We start from the raw sequence: 12,276 nt of genomic DNA on the forward strand, positions 1-12,276 counted from the left end.
ACTGATGGACCTCCTGATGGCACCTGTTGTTTTTTTTTGACACTGTGTGACAGAATGTTGGACTGGATGGGCCATTAGCCTGATCCAACATGACTCCTCTTATGTTCTTATGAAATTAGATTCAAGTCCAGGAGAACTTTAGAGACATACTCAGTTCTCAGTTTATTAGGTTTAAAAACCCACGGGCCATACGTCATAAAAAAAAAGAGAAACTCTAAAACTGTAAAAGTTTAAATATTTAAAAAGACAGTATAACAGAACGATGCCACGTAGATTACACAATTGTGGCACAAACTGCTCAGCCAAAGTCTAAATTTCATAAGTTCTGGAAAAAAAGAAAACGTAAGTAGCCATTTCCTCAGAACCTTTTCTCTCGCGGCTGCATGTTTTCGACAAGAAAAAAAAAATGTGATCCAGTGAATCTATAGTTGCGAATGGACAGTCACAGTAACGTCGGTTAGCTGAGATGCCCTGAAAACCACCCTTCATCTGTGCAGATGGGAATGCATTGCAACATGCCACAATACGTGCTCTTCTCAATTTAGGAATGGATAGTACATACAGATAGTGCGGTGGGTCAAACTGGGTGGAATATTTAATCCCCACATAAGGTGGTGAACACTTCCATGTGGCATCCCTTTGGAACTCATTCCAGTCGTGCTCCATTAACTTTATTTTTTTTTAATTTATTTACAATTTATATCCCGCCCTTCCCACGAGTGGCTCAGGGCGGCATTCTAATTTTAGGTGCTAAATTTCCTGGTTTATGCATATCTAGTTGCTTCCTTTCAGTATCCACAGCATACAAGATTTTGAGGGCAGAAGCTTTTGAGAGTCAAAGATCCTGCTTTTTTTTTTTTTTAACAGGAGTGCACAGGAACCCAGTTCTGGCTGGCTAGGCATCAGGCGGTGTGATCTAATATGCAAATGAGTTCCTGCTGGGCTTTTTATACCCAAAAAGCCTTGCAAAGATCCCTTCATCGGGTACTCTTGAAAGCTTAGACTCTCGAAAGCTCATCTCCCCTCCCCCGTTTTGTGGCTCTCTCGGGTGCTTCTAGACTCAACTTGAGCTGTTCTGCTGGACCCAAACGCAGCCACCCGCCCTCTGAAATGGTCATTTCCTTGTTTATTGACGGTCCCAGCCTTCTGATTGCCTGGATGCTCTCAGTGGAATCCTCCTTGAGTCCCACGGAGACAAGTGGACTATAAATAACATGAAGATGAAGGGCGGGGAAATAAAGCAGAACAGAGTAAAAGAAACCTCTCCCTTGTTTCCCTCACTGGAAGCAGCCAAATAAGCTGAATACAAGGCTTTGAGAGCCAGTTTGGTGTAGTGGTTAAGTGTGCGGACTCTTATCTGGGAGAACCGGGTTTGATTCCCCACTCCTCCACTTGCACCTGCTGGAATGGCCTTGGGTGAGCCAAAGCTCTCTTATCTGGGAGAACCGGGTTTGATTCCCCACTCCTCCACTTGCACCTGCTGGAATGGCCTTGGGTCAGCCAGAGCTCTGGCAGAGGTTGTCCTTGAAAGGGCAGCTGCTGTGAGAGCCCTCTCAGCCCCACCCACCTCACAGGGTGTCTGTTGTGGGGGGGGAGAAGATATAGGAGATTGCAAGCCGCTCTGAATCTCTGATTCAGAGAGCAGGGCAGGGTATAAATCTGCAATTCTTCTTCTTTGAATGGTGCATGGAAAAGGGGCACCTTCAGGTGTAGAATTCCAGCAGGAGCTCCTTTGCATATTAGGCCACACCCTCTGATGTAGCCAATCCTCCAACAGCTTACAAGGCTCTTTTTTGTAAGCTCTTGGAGCATTGGCTACATCATGGGGGGTGTGGCCTAATATGCAAAGGATCTCCTGCTAGAATTCCACCCCTGGGCACCTTCATTCTTTAACCCCCGCCTCCCCAAAGAGCCCAGAAACATGTTCCCCTCCCCTCCCCAGTATGCCACTTACCCAGAGCTGGCCGTAGAGTGTCCGGCACCCAAGGCAAGGCTAGATCTGGCGTTCCCCACCCCCGCATTGCTAATGTCACTGAGTCACATGGGGCACCCAATTTGGTGACTCCAGAAGGCCGGCGCCCTGGCAATCACTTAGTTTCCCCAGTGGCCAGGCTGATCCTGCACTTACCTGTTGCTGGCTGCACACAAGTTCTCATCCTGCCCACATTGCAACACTTCTGGCTTCCAGGGCAGGAGTCATCGGAGAGGCAGAAGTGCTTTGAAGGGGGCACGTCCCGACCTTTGCCCAGCGGGCAACTCCCTGCCTTTTCGGTAGCAGCAGGAGAAGAGAGGAGGGGGCTGCTCGTTCCAGCAGCAGCTGCAAAAAGAGATCCAAGGAGTACTGGCATTGTCAAGGCAGCGTGTGACTGCAATAAAAAAGGCCAACGCCATGCTGGGAATTATTAGGAAGGGAATTGAAAACAAATCAGCCAGTATCATAATGCCCCTGTATAAATCGATGGTGCGGTCTCATTTGGAGTACTGTGTGCAGTTCTGGTCGCCACACCTCAAAAAGGATATTATAGCATTGGAGAAAGTCCAGAGAAGGGCAACTAGAATGATTAAAGGGCTGGAACACCTTCCCTATGAAGAAAGGTTGAAACGCTTAGGGCTCTTTAGCTTGGAGAAACGTCGACTGAGGGGTGACATGATAGAGGTTTACAAGATAATGCATGGGATGGAGAAAGTAGAGAAAGAAGTACTTTTCTCCCTTTCTCACAATACAAGAACTTGTGGACATTCAATGAAATTACTGAGCAGTCGGGTTAGAATGGATGGAACGAAGTCCTTCTTCACCCAAAGGGTACTTAACACATGGAATTCCCTGCCACAGGAGGTGGTGGCAGCTGCAAGCATAGCCAGCTTCAAGAAGGGACTGGATGAACATATGGAGCAAAGGTCCATCAGTGACTCTTAGCCACAGTTTATTGTTGGACCTCTCTTTCTGGGACAGTGATGCTCTGTACTCTTGGTGCTGGGGAGGGGGGCATAGTGGGACGGCTACATAAGAACACAAGAGAAGCCATCCAGTCCAACACTCTGTGTCACACAGTGGCCAAAAAACCCAAGTGCCTTCAGGAGGTCCACTAGTGGGGCCAGGACACTAGAAGCCCTCCCACTGTGCCCCCACCAAGCACCAAGAGTACAGAGAATCACAGCCACAGACAGAGAGTTCCAATGATACGCCGTAGCTAATAGCCACTGATGAACCTCTGCTCCATATGCTTCCAGTGTCCTGGCCCCACTGATGGACCTCCTGATGATGCCTGGGTTTTTTTGGCCACTGTGTGACACAGAGTGTTGGACTGGATGAGCCATTGGCTTGATCCAACAAGCCTTCTCTTATTTTCTTATGTTCTTACTAGGAGGATGGCTGCCTTCTGGAGCCAAGGGGCCAGGGTGGCTCCCAAGTGGCTGAAGGAGGTCCCTGAGCCAGAGAGAAGGCTGAACCAGTGTGAAGCAGGTAAGGTTGCATCAGAGCCTGGTATTCTCTGCAGGGATCATTCTGGTAGAGGAGGAATCTCAGCAAGGGGCCCTGGTGTCTGTCTGCCTTTCCATTCCTCCAACTAGGGATGTCAGTTCCCAGGCGGGCAAACCGGAAACAGCAGTGTACCGATTAGCAAACACTAGAAATAAACCACTGCATTTTTGTATTGCAAATAAATGCTTAAGCAATTCCTTTCATAACGATGCAGTTATATTATCATCACAAACCAAAATTCATTAAATGTCCAAAGAAAAATCAAAAAGTTCTTTCATACCACTCTTGCAAGGTAGTACTTTCAAAATCAGAATGTTCTTTCACATCACTCTTGCAAGGTAGCACTTTACAGTCCGCTGTCTTAGTTCTCCTTTGGTTGAAAGACGCAGACGGTGCCACGCTTGTATAGGATTCCTCCTATGGGCAGCAGACCGAAGTCTGGCAGGTGCTGCGGCTATACAGGTCTTAGGTTCAGTTCTGTGCTTCGTTCACCTTCCACTGGCCGCTTTCTTTTAGCTCTGGAACCCATGCTAAAGGCGATGGCTCACACATTATAATACAATGTTACTTTGCAGCTTGCACAAAAGGAGGAATCATATACAAGCGTGGTGCTGTCTACACCACAGCCAGTTGGTGTAGTGGTTAAGTATGCGGACTCTTATCTGAGAGAACTGGGTTTGATTCCCCACTCCTCCACTTGCAGCTGCTGGAATGGCCTTGGGTCAGAGGCACCAAACTTTCAGCATAGCACTCAGAGCCTCTCCCCAAAAAACCCACCAAGTTTTTTTAAAAAAATTGGACCAGGGGGTCCAATTCTATGAGCCCCAAAGGAAGGTGCCCCTATCCTTCATTCTTTCCAATGGAGGGAAGGCATTTAAAAGGGGTGCAGTCCCTTTAAATGTGATGGCCAGAGCTCCCTTTGGCGTTCCATGATGCTTGTCCCACCCTTGCTCCAGTTTGGTGTAGTGGTTAAGTGTGCGGACTCTTATCTGGGAGAACCAGGTTTGATTCTCCACTCCTCCACTTGCACCTGCTGGATTGGCCTTGGGTCAGCCATAGCTCTGGCAGAGGTTGTCCTTGAAAGGGCAGCTGCTGTGAGAGCCCTCTCCAGCCCCACCCACCTCACAGGGTGTTTGTTGTGGGGGAGGAAGGTAAAGGAGATTGTGAGCCGCTCTGAGACTCTTCGGAGTGGAGGGCGGGATATAAATCCAATATCTTCTTCTTCTTCTCCTGGCTCCGCCCCCAACGTCCCCGGATATTTCTTGAATTGGACTTGGCAACCCTCGCTCCAGCTTCCCTGTACTTCAGGAGGAAAGGGAAAGCAAAGGTCCCCTGTGCAAGCACCAGTCGTTTCCGACTCAGGGATGACGTTGCTTTCATGTTTTCACGGCAGACTTTTTACGGGGTGGTTTGCCATTGCCTTCCCCAGTCATCTACGCTTTCCCCCTCAGCAAGCTGGGACTCCTTTGACCGACTTCGGAAGGATGGAAGGCTGAGTCAACCTTGGGCCGGCTACCTGAATCCAGCTTCCGCCGGAATCGAACTCAGGTCGTGAGCAGAGAGTTCAAACCACAGTACTGCTGCTTTCCCACTCCACACCATGGGGCCACAGGGGAACTTCAGGAGAGGGAGCCACAAAACCCCATTGGTGGAGTCTCCGGAGAGACAGCAAAGCAACCAAGCGGCGCTCCCAATCTCTCCCAGCTGCCTCCGCAAACCACCAAACTCTGCTAGGCTGCTCTTGAAAAGGTGGAGGGGAGAGAATGATCCCCACCTGCTCTTAAAAAGCCCACGCCACAAACACAGCTGCACCACGGCTAGGGAGTCAGTAACAGGTGCTGCACTTACCCTCTGAGTCGCACCTGGCGGCCAACCTGAGCAGCTCCAGCAGGAGGAGGAAAGCCCTGGGATCCATGGAGCTGGACAAGACTCACCTCAGTGCCAGGAGCCCCTTTCTCTGTAGGCTTTATAGCCTGCCTTCGATTGTGAAGCTCGGGGACAGGGGTGGAGCCTCACGCCTCCCTTCCCACCTCTTGCTTCTTTGGTCAATGTCAAAAGAGAGCCGCGGGGTTCCTCCTTGGGCATTCCACTGGCTCTGCACTCCTCCAGGATGGAGGCAGCTCAGGGAACAATCTGTCATTCACCGCAGGTGCCACCCCCTGGGTCAGGCCTTGGGAGGCACTGGAGCAATCCGGCTCCTCTGTGCTCAGCCTGCATTGGCCCACGTCGAACCTACCGGATTCGTCTTCGTAGCGATTCTGTTCTGTAAGAGGCCTGGGGAAGGCGGCCAGCTCTGGGCTGAGATATTCCTGGAAATTCAGGGATGGAACCTGGGGAGGGCGAGGTTTGAGGAAGGGAGGGACCTTGACCAAATGTAGTGCCATAGTAGGGTGGCCAGACCGTCCCGGTCTCCCGGGACTTTCCCGGTTCTGGCCCCCAATTCCCGGCTCCCGGGCTGGGTATACCGGGACCATTAAGAGGTCCCGGTTTAGCCAGCCAGAGAGCCGGGGGCCGCGCGCCCGGGCGGGGAAGGCGGCGAGTGAGGGAGGGAGCGACCCTGCGCGTGCGCAGGGACGCTCCCTCCCTCCCTCGCCGCTTTCCCCCGCCCGCCCACGGGGCCCGGCGGTGGCGGCGGAGGCCCGGGAGGGCGTCGGAAAGGCCCGCGGGGGTCGCTGGAGGCCCTCCAGCGACCCCCGCGGGCCTTCCCGAGGCTTCCCGGGCCTCGCAACCCCCACCCCCCGTCCTTCCCCGCCCGGGAGGGCGTCGGAAAGGCCCGCGGGGGTCGCTGGAGGCCCTCCAGCGACCCCCGCGGGCCTTCCCGAGGCTTCCCGGGCCTCGCAACCCCCACCCCCCCGTCCTTCCCCGCCCGGGAGGGCGTCGGAAAGGCCCGCGGGGGTCGCTGGAGGCCCTCCAGCGACCCCCGCGGGCCTTCCCGAGGCTTCCCGGGCCTCGCAACCCCCACCCCCCGTCCTTCCCCGCCCGGGAGGGCGTCGGAAAGGCCCGCGGGGGTCGCTGGAGGCCCTCCAGCGACCCCCGCGGGCCTTCCCGAGGCTTCCCGGGCCTCGCAACCCCCACCCCCCGTCCTTCCCCGCCCGGGAGGGCGTCGGAAAGGCCCGCGGGGGTCGCTGGAGGCCCTCCAGCGACCCCCGCGGGCCTTCCCGAGGCTTCCCGGGCCTCGCAACCCCCACCCCCCGTCCTTCCCCGCCCGGGAGGGCGTCGGAAAGGCCCGCGGGGGTCGCTGGAGGCCCTCCAGCGACCCCCGCGGGCCTTCCCGAGGCTTCCCGGGCCTCGCAACCCCCACCCCCCGTCCTTCCCCGCCCGGGAGGGCGTCGGAAAGGCCCGCGGGGGTCGCTGGAGGCCCTCCAGCGACCCCCGCGGGCCTTCCCGAGGCTTCCCGGGCCTCGCAACCCCCACCCCCCGTCCTTCCCCGCCCGGGAGGGCGTCGGAAAGGCCCGCGGGGGTCGCTGGAGGCCCTCCAGCGACCCCCGCGGGCCTTCCCGAGGCTTCCCGGGCCTCGCAACCCCCACCCCCCGTCCTTACCTGCCCGGGAGGGCGTCGGAAAAGCCCGCGGGGGTCGCTGGAGGCCCTCCAGTGACCCCCGCGGGCCTTCCCGAGGCTTCCCCGGCCTCGCAACCCCCACCCCCCGTCCTTACCTGCCCGGGAAGGCGTCGGAAAGGCCCGCGGGGGTCGCTGGAGGCCCTCCAGCGACCCCCGCGGGCCTTCCCGAGGCTTCCCGGGCCTCGCAACCCCCACCCCCCGTCCTTCCCTGCCCGGGAGGGCGTCAGAAAGGCCCGCGGGGGTCGCTGGAGGCCCTCCAGCGACCCCCGCGGGCCTTCCCGAGGCTTCCCCGGCCTCGCAACCCCCACCCCCCCGTCCTTACCTGCCCGGGAAGGCGTCGGAAAGGCCCGCGGGGGTCGCTGGAGGCCCTCCAGCGACCCCCGCGGGCCTTCCCGAGGCTTCCCCGGCCTCGCAACCCCCACCCCCCCCGTCCTTACCTGCCCGGGAAGGCGTCGGAAAGGCCCGCGGGGGTCGCTGGAGGCCCTCCAGCGACCCCCGCGGGCCTTCCCGAGGCTTCCCCGGCCTCGCAACCCCCACCCCCCGTCCTTACCTGCCCGGGAAGGCGTCGGAAAGGCCCGCGGGGGTCGCTGGAGGCCCTCCAGCGACCCCCGCGGGCCTTCCCGAGGCTTCCCAGGCCTCGCAACCCCCACCCCCCGTCCTTACCCGCCCGGGAAGGCGTCGGAAAGGCCCGCGGGGGTCGCTGGAGGCCCTCCAGCGACCCCCGCGGGCCTTCCCGAGGCTTCCCCGGCCTCGCAACCCCCACCCCCCCGTCCTTACCTGCCCGGGAAGGCGTCGGAAAGGCCCGCGGGGGTCGCTGGAGGCCCTCCAGCGACCCCCGCGGGCCTTCCCGAGGCTTCCCAGGCCTCGCAACCCCCACCCCCCCGTCCTTACCCGCCCGGGAAGGCGTCGGAAAGGCCCGCGGGGGTCGCTGGAGGCCCTCCAGCGACCCCCGCGGGCCTTCCCGAGGCTTCCCAGGCCTCGCAACCCCCACCCCCCGTCCTTACCCGCCCGGGAAGGCGTCGGAAAGGCCCGCGGGGGTCGCTGGAGGCCCTCCAGCGACCCCCGCGGGCCTTTCCGACGCCCTCCCGGGCCTCTAGCATTCCCCCCCCGTTCTCCTCCGCCGGGGGGGGGGGCGTCGGAAAGCCCTCTCCACCGCCGCCGCCGCTGCCGGACTCGGACGGCGCAGCGGCACGCTGAAGCAGCCTGTCGGTCACTTCCAGGTTCCTGTCCTGCATCTCGACCGGTGTTATTAGTGACAGGCTGCTTCGGCGTGCCGCTGCGCCGGCCCCCTGGGTCCCTCAACGATGGGACCGATGCCACAGGGACGGGCTCGAAACACTCTATAACCCCTCAAAAGAACAGCAGTCTAGCTCGCTTCCCCCGAGCCCTGCCGCCATAAGCCTCAAGGGGGCTCATTTTGTGGCATCTCCCGGCGGGAGGGTGGCACCCGCACGGGACACATATCAAATGAAAGAGGGGGCGCAGGGCTATCAGAAACAGTCGGCGGAGGGAGTCGGGAGACCACCCCACTGGGGGATCCACACCCCGAAAGTGATGATGGTGGCGCAGATAGAGCCAACAGAGCCAACAGGACAAAATAAATAGGCTGCATTATGCAGCACAGTTGAGAAAGTGCCTTATCCCATATACTGATGAAGTATATACAGGATTTGAGAACAAAATTGTTTCCGGCGGTGATATTTGGGGGATTTTTGGGGACGTCACAGGAAGTGCTGTGAAGTCACTTCCTGTTTCCGGCAGTGGCATTTGGGGGAAATGATGTCATTTGGGGGAAATGATGTCACAGGAAGTGATGTCACTTCCCGTTTCCGGCAGGTGACGCAGGGGAAATGATGTCACAGGAAGTGATGCCACTTCCTGTTTCCGGTGGTGGTATGACGTCACCGGAAGTGACGTCACCGGAAGTGACGTCACTTCCTGTTTCCGGCGGCGCGCGCACTTTGCGCGCGCACACCCCTACCCACCCACCCACCCCCCAGTGTCCCTGGCTGGCCTTCAGACATTATGGTCACCCTATGCCATAGTGTCCACCCCCCCCCCCCAAAGTGGCTAGGGGAACTAGTCTCTAAACTATGGTCCAGAGATTAACATGAGGAAGAACTTCCTGACCGTTAGAGCAGTTCCTCAGTGGAACAAGCTTCCTTGGGAGGTGGTGGGTTTTCCTTCCTTGGAGGTTTTTAAGCAGAGGCTAGATGGCCGTCTGACAGCAATGAGGGTCCTGTGAATTTAGGGGGAGGGGTTTGTGAGTTTCCTGCATCGTGCAGGGGGTCGGACTAGATGACCTGGAGGCCCCTTCCTACTCTTCTATGATTCTAACAGGCTTCCTTGGGAGGTGGTGGGCTCTCCTTCCTTGGAGGCTCCTAAAAAGAGGCTAGATGGTCATCTGACAGCAATGAAGATCCTGTGAATTTAGGGGGAGGTGTTTTTGAGTTTCCTGCACTGTGCAGGGGGTTGGACTAGATGACCCTGGATGTCCCTTCCTACTCTTCTATGATTCTAACAGGCTTCCTCCTCGGGAGATGGTGGGCTCTTCTTCCTTGGCGGTTTCTAAACAGAGGCTAGATGGCCATCTGACTGCAATGAAGATCCTGTGAATTTAGGGGGAGGTGTTTGTGAGTTTCCTGCATTGTACATGGGGTTGGACTAGATGACCCTAGAGGTCCCTTCCAACTTTGATTCTAAGTTCCTACAGGCTTCCTTGGAAGGTGGTGAGTTCTCCTTCCTTGAAGGTTTTTAAACACAGGCTGGATGGCCATCTGACAGCAATTTGGATCCTCTGAATTTAGGGGGAGGTATTTGTGAGTTTCCTGCATTGTGCAGGGGGTTGGACTAGATGACCCTGGAGGTCCTTTCCAGCTTTAGGATTCTCTGCCCTGTTGTTGGCCCTCCAGAGGAACTGGGTGGCCCCTGTGTTAGACAGGAGGCTGGACTAGATGGACCCTCCATGGTCTGATCCAGCAGGGCTCTTCTGATGTTCTTCTCAGGGGGAGGCCTCAGCCTCTCTGTCCTGTTGTTGGCCCTCCAGAGGAACTGGCTGGCCACTGTGTGAGACTGGATGCTGGACTAGATGGACCCTCCCTGGTCTGACCCAGCAGGGCTCTTCTGATGTTCTTCTCAGGGGGAGGCCTCAGCCTCTCTGTCCTGTTGTTGGTCCTCCAGAGGAACTGGCTGGCCACTGTGTGAGACTGGATGCTGGACTAGATGGACCCTCACTGGTCTGACCCAGCAGGGCTCTTCTGATGTTCTTCTCAAGGGAAGGCCTCGGCCTCTCTGCCCTGTTGTTGGCCCTCCAGAGGAACTGGCTGGCCACTGTGTGAGACTGGATGCTGGACTAGATGGGCCCTCACTGGTCTGACCCAGCAGGGCTCTTATGATGTTCTTCTCAAGGGAAGGCCTCAGTCTCCCTGCCCTGTTGCTGGCCCTCCAGAGGAACTGGTTGGCCATTGTGTGAGGCAGGATTCTGGACTGGATGGACCCTCTGTGGTCTGATCCAGCAGGGCCCTTTTTGTGTTCCTATGTTCCTGCACCTCACTATCAGGTAGTTCTTCCTCTAATTTAACCAAAACTTCCTTTGCTGTCATTTATATCCATCAATCCATGACCTGTCATCCAACATGGCTGAAAACATGTCCTCCCCATCCTCCATGTGGAACTGGAAAGGACGCCTGTTTTTTGGATAATGGCCTTTCCATTGTTCCTCGCAGCCAGTGAAGGGAGGACAAGAGGGAGTTGGGTCACGATTGAAAAGACGGAGGAAGTTGAGGCAGGGTTGGGAAGGAGGGGGGGGGGGATGACTGAGTGTCTCTGCTTTGTGAGTGGACTGAGAGGACAATGGAGCTACACGCCTCCACAGGCATCCAGAGGGCTCCGAGTGTTTTTTGCCAAGTTCTTTTTGCTGCTGCCTCCGCTGCAGGTTCTGCTTTTTGTTCAAGCCTCCCAGTTTCTTCATAGCCCCCCTCTCCACCAGCCAACTCAAGGACTTTCAGGGTCCTTGCCCAGGAACCGCATATCACAGAGGAGGGCACCCACAGGATCTGGGCTCCCCACACCATAAGGGGTAAGCTGCAGGTTCTCCTCAGTTCATGCAAACTCCTGCGATCAAGCCAAATTGGGATGGAGAGAAGGGGCTTCATCTCTGTTGTGTACGTGGACTGATGTTAATATTGAACATATGAAGCTGCCTTCTACTGAATCAGACCCTGGGTCCATCAAAGTCAGTATTGTCTTCTCAGGCTGGCAGCAGCTCTCCAGGGTCTCAAGGTGAGGTTTTTCACACCTATTTGCCTGGACCCTTTTTTGGAGATGCCGGGGATTGAACCTGGGACCTTCTGCTTCCCAAGCAGATGCTCTACCCCTGAGCCACCGTCCCTCCCCTGCTCTCCAGCGTCTCAAGCTGAGGTTTTTCACACCTATTTGCCTGGACCCTTTTTGGAGATGCCAGGGATTGAACCTGGGACCTTCTGCTTCCCAAGCAGATGCTCTACCCCTGAGCCACCGTCCCTCCCCTGCTCTCCAGCGTCTCAAGCTGAGGCTTTTCACACCTATTTGCCTGGACCCTTTTTTGGAGATGCCGGGGATTGAACCTGGGACCTTCTGCTTACCAAGCAGATGCTCTACCACTGAGCCACCGTCCCTCCCCTGCTCTCCAGGGTCTCAAGCTGAGGTTTTTCACACCTATTTGCCTGGACCCTTTTTTTGGAGATGCCAGGGATTGAACCTGGGGCCTTCTGCTTCCCAAGCAGATGCTCTACCACTGAGCCACCGTCCCTCCCCTGCTCTCCAGGGTCTCAAGCTGAGGCTTTTCACACCTATTTGCCTGGACCCTTTTTTGGAGATGCCGGGGATTGAACCTGGGACCTTCTGCTTACCAAGCAGATGCTCTGCCACTGAGCCACCGTCCCTCCCCTGTGTTCCTGCCTGGCTCATTGGAACGTTTAGTCCGAGCCTGGGGTCTTGGGAACAAAGGGTCGTAGGATCCAAATCCCTACCACCCTGCTCCAATCACAGGCCCCTTGCTGGTTTGAATGATCCAATGGCATCCTAGTGCAGGAACCTTGAACTCTATCCAGTTGGCCCCGTTGGCCCAGTAAAGCAGTTTTTGTAGTTCCTAGTTAGTTAAAAGGTAAAGGTAGTCCCCTGTGCAAGCACCAGTCGTTTTCAACTCTGGGGTGGCGTTGCTTTCACAACGTTTTCACGGCAGACTTTTTACGGGGTGG

The sequence above is a fragment of the Heteronotia binoei genome, chromosome 2 (genome assembly GCF_032191835.1).
Source record: "Heteronotia binoei isolate CCM8104 ecotype False Entrance Well chromosome 2, APGP_CSIRO_Hbin_v1, whole genome shotgun sequence".
NCBI classification, from domain to species: domain Eukaryota; kingdom Metazoa; phylum Chordata; class Lepidosauria; order Squamata; family Gekkonidae; genus Heteronotia; species Heteronotia binoei.